The sequence below is a fragment of the Triticum dicoccoides genome, chromosome 4A (assembly GCF_002162155.2).
Source record: "Triticum dicoccoides isolate Atlit2015 ecotype Zavitan chromosome 4A, WEW_v2.0, whole genome shotgun sequence".
Lineage (NCBI taxonomy): Eukaryota > Viridiplantae > Streptophyta > Magnoliopsida > Poales > Poaceae > Triticum > Triticum dicoccoides.
This window is the reverse complement of record NC_041386.1, coordinates 90,612,002-90,616,282: the sequence shown is the minus strand read 5'-3', so window position 1 is coordinate 90,616,282 and position 4,281 is coordinate 90,612,002. Positions and strand designations below refer to the sequence as shown.

The window sequence follows — 4,281 nt, the reverse complement described above, 5'->3', positions numbered from 1 at the left end:
ATTTCACATATACAAACAATATAACGCAAACACAATTATTGAATAATTGAAGTCCAATTTTATAATGTAAATTGATAACAAAAATAAAGATTAATGACATGCCCATGTAACAAACTGAGCGATGTTCGAACTAAACATCTATTACAAAACTATCAATATCTAGATGATGTGCTTAAGAAATTCTTTCACAATATCAGGAAAGTTGCCTTTAGCTTCATTCCCACGATATTTTAGCAAGTATAATAAAAAATGCTTTCTCAACTCATACCCATCCTGCACAAACAAATATATGTAGTTAGTATGAAAAGTTCACGCCGAAGGTCTTAAAACATGTAACGGAAATTACTCACCGTGCAAACCGGCTTGACCAATTCTTTATCGTTCCACCAGAGCATAAAATGAAAAACTAAATAGCCAGACACATTCCTACAATTTTTTAAATTAATAAATAAAAAATATAGTGATAACAAAAATAAAAGTTTTTTATTATGAATTCATTACCCGTCTATACTCGTTGGAATACTAAACGGAAATAAAAGTTGACATTTAGATATATCGGAATTCCAACCAGACAACTTTATTTCGAGTGCTTCTTTGAAATCCCTTGTAGAACTTTTAATTTCAGTGCATGCCTCAAATTTTTATCCTCTGACAATTGTGATGTTTGAATAGGGTCCATAATATATAAACGACGTGCCTCTTTGTCGATGACGCACAAGATGTATCGGCCGATGGATGCATAAGGAAGATAAATCCACAAGTGAAGTTATTAGAAACAATAATAAACAATGATAACAATAGACAAAATAATTTACTTACCATGTTGCAAGATGGGATGCCCGTGCGTTGCAACCGGCTGCATCGGCAACTACCTTTTTACCCTTAAAGCGCTCTTCTTTTCTTTCTTTCTTGATTCTCCCAACTAAAAATTGTTTATCGAGTGATATGTGAATTGATAGATTTACGACCATACTAAAATATTAAGAGCTAAAAACATATTTATCAAAGAACATTTCTAGAACACATTCGACATGGATGTTGTCGTGTCTGACAGATTATGAACAAGCACAATGATGACTTATCACCAAATCCCATTTATATTTTAGAACGTGATTGAAATTATAGCTTTATAGAAGAAAAACTTATCAGAAATGTGCTACAAAAATAACATCTTGTGTTTAAACCCATAGGAATGAAGATCTTTAATAAGGGCATAAGAAGACATGTAGAAAGCAACATAGTACTCCCTCCGGTCCTTTTACTCGCATATAAAAATTTTCTAAAGTCAAACTTTGTAAAGTTTACCAACTTTATAGAAAATACAAAAAATCACAATACGGAATCAATATCATTAGATGCACATCACAAGTTCAATTTTTATAATGTATAACTTTAGTATTGCATAAGATGATATTTTTTCATATAAATATGGGCAAAAATATTCTAAATGTCTCGGTATTAATGGTGTCGCTATATGTCAGACTAAGAAAATTTGATGCAAAGTTGATTTATGAGGGTTGTTGGGTCTTTCGTCGGATGGTTGTTGTTTATCCTCTACCCCCGGCCTCTTCCTCCTACTGAACCGCCAACTACCACCGTTCGATCCACCCGTCGCCACCACCCCTGGCCGCGTTGCTTCCCTGCCCTCCCATGTCGCCACCCTCAACCATCCCTCTGGACCACACCGGTACCCAGATTTTTTCAGCCAGCCATCGCACCCCCACCCACACCTGTCAACCCTCTTCCCGCCTTCGACTATGACGCCACTACTCGAGCAACGTTGGATCTTCATCGTTGTTTGTCTTCTACCTTGGGCTTCTTCCTCCTTAACAGCCAGCCACCGCCCATCGATCCGCTAGCCGCGGCCGCCACCCCCGACCAACCCTCCCAACCAGCCTAGCGACCAGATTTTTCCGGTGGACCACCGCACCTCTACAAACCTTCTTCCTCGCCTCCGACTATGATGCCACTCCTCACTACCGCTCGAAGTGTCGTCCTTGTCTCCGACGAGGTTCTGGCTCAACATCGCAGTGCCATCGACGCCTTCGGCATCGCCATTGCAGCTCGTAGTGCCATCAACGACTTCGACCTCAGGTTGCACTTGTGTTCTCCCAAAAATCAACTTGCAAAGATTCAAAATTCAATCGACTTACGAATAGCTTGTGCACAATACTAATCATGTCTAACTTGTTACCTTTAGACACTCACATGGACATCACATTTCTCCCATTGCCCGTGCGTTGCAACTGAAGCATACTTATTCTGATGATTTAATAGTGATCCTATCCTCATGCACATAAGACGGAACTTAAATCTATCTGCCCCCAATACAATGTTGGCATCACCATACCCGACTCGCAATCTCTTCTATCCACACCCCCATTCAACCAGAATGGTAACAGTCAATTTCAAACATAAACATTAAACTAAATTAACTAAACTATTCTTGATATTGACCTAAAATAAGAAGCCGAAAAATCAAACTTCCTTTTGAACAAGAGCTGTTGTACAAAAGGTTTACCTAGCTAACCATGAATTTATAAGAGAGTATGAAATCAGTCGACAAAAATCCTCAAGAAGCGCATCCACCCTGTCCTTCTCCCTCTTTCCATCCGTATCCTCTTTCACCCCTCTTCTCTCCTCTCTCATCCATCCTCTTCCTTTTCACATCCATCCGTACTCTGCAACCTTCTTCCTTGTCTAAAGAAAAACAGATAATAAAATGTTAAGGTAAAAAACACATCAACGTGGAGCCCCAAAGCTGAAAAACGTTATGTAATAAAAATACATGCATGTAACATTAAAAAATGCAGACACACATAGAGCAAGCATGATCGTAACTAAATAGGTTGTTGTATCAACTACTTGCATGTATACATGAATTCGTCTTAAATTTCTAAGAAAGGAATGCAGGTTGTGGGGCTTACCGTTATTGTCCTATCAGCAGAACCAGGACAAAACCATTTGTTCCATGGATCAAATGCTACAGATCGCACCCATCCCAAGTGACCACTAATGACCTGTATTACGGAAATAGAAAATGTATTTTATCGCTTAGTGAAAACTAAGATGCTCTCACAGTATAATTCCAAGAAAATATGCAAAAGGATCTAGAAGATTTAACTATTTAAACCAGTACATAAAAGCTCATAGTAGGGTTATTACAATTGCATGCATGATCAAACTAAATCTTATTTTCTAATTGAAATATGACGTTGGTATTTCGAGAACTTATCTGAGGTGCCAAACCTTACAGTTACAACAACATAAATTGGAAGGTCGCACTTGAAAATTGTACAACAAACAAAATACTCCGATGGAGCATGCCATGGAAGTTTAGGCTACTGGGGCAGATGTCAAGAATTTGAAAGACATATCAAGACATGAGCAATTTAAAATAACAACCAGAAGTGCACATTACGTCCTAAAAGTACAATGTCCCAAAGTACAATGATCAGACCACCATAGAAGGAAATGCAAGTGATAAAACCCGTGAGATGACCATGAAAACAAGAAGGGAAGACCAAATCTTGCAAATACAATTAATTAAATCTCGCTCCTGTCCTTGCGGTGACACATGGCTTGCTACTCGGCCTTGGCTCCCAATATACTACACTCTTCAGGAATTACCCATAAAAACAATATTTCAGAGAACTAAGAATGAAACTCTAAATTCCGATTAAACTAATCATTTTTGACAACTGAAGCTCATACATCTTACATGTGAAAATAACAGCATTAGCTACCATCATGCTGCTCTGTTTCCTTGCACACCACCACCATACGTGATAATAGGATCATCCATCTGCTAGATTATTTTTTGGAGAATCTAAAAGCTATCCAATAACCTCCATTGATTCTTTTAGCATTACGATCTAGCCCGCCTTGCACACCACCATCATGGTCCAAAGAGTGAAACTGAAACATATGGTCTGGTTTCCTGTGAACCTAAACTACTATTATGGAACAATGAACTCAAAGGAAACGTCAAAATAGAATTATTTTTTAAATATTTTTCTGATGAATGATCCGAGTGATAAGAGACCCAAAGCAACATAAACACACCACCATTATCCTTCTGAAATATGGATGTTGAGGAATCAAAAGGTTTGTCAGGAAAATACTATATTTTTTTCACCAATATATATTTGAACTAAGAAATCTTCTCTTATAAAGGGAGAATTATTTTAACAAAGTTAACATTCATATGTACAGCCAAGCGCTAAATTTTTTATTGGTATATTGTTTTAGTTCACCAAAAGCCAAATTTCTCATTAAGAT

At 37.6% G+C, this 4,281-nt stretch overlaps 1 long non-coding RNA gene across 7 annotated transcripts in view; it reads right to left on the bottom strand.

The window, feature by feature from the left end:
* Positions 1–2,382: 2,382 nt before the first annotated feature.
* LOC119285162 overlaps positions 2,383–4,281 on the bottom strand; it is a 4,203-nt gene continuing 2,304 nt past the window's right edge. For 5 of the 7 annotated variants that reach the window (XR_005139369.1, XR_005139368.1, XR_005139364.1 and 2 more), the window contains exons 6-7: positions 2,928–3,918; positions 2,383–2,700 (exon numbers count right to left, since the gene is read on the bottom strand). This is a non-coding gene — a long non-coding RNA (uncharacterized LOC119285162). The remainder of the gene's footprint in view (positions 2,701–2,927; positions 3,919–4,281) is intronic. The other 2 variants (XR_005139367.1, XR_005139370.1) reach the window with 2 other exon arrangements.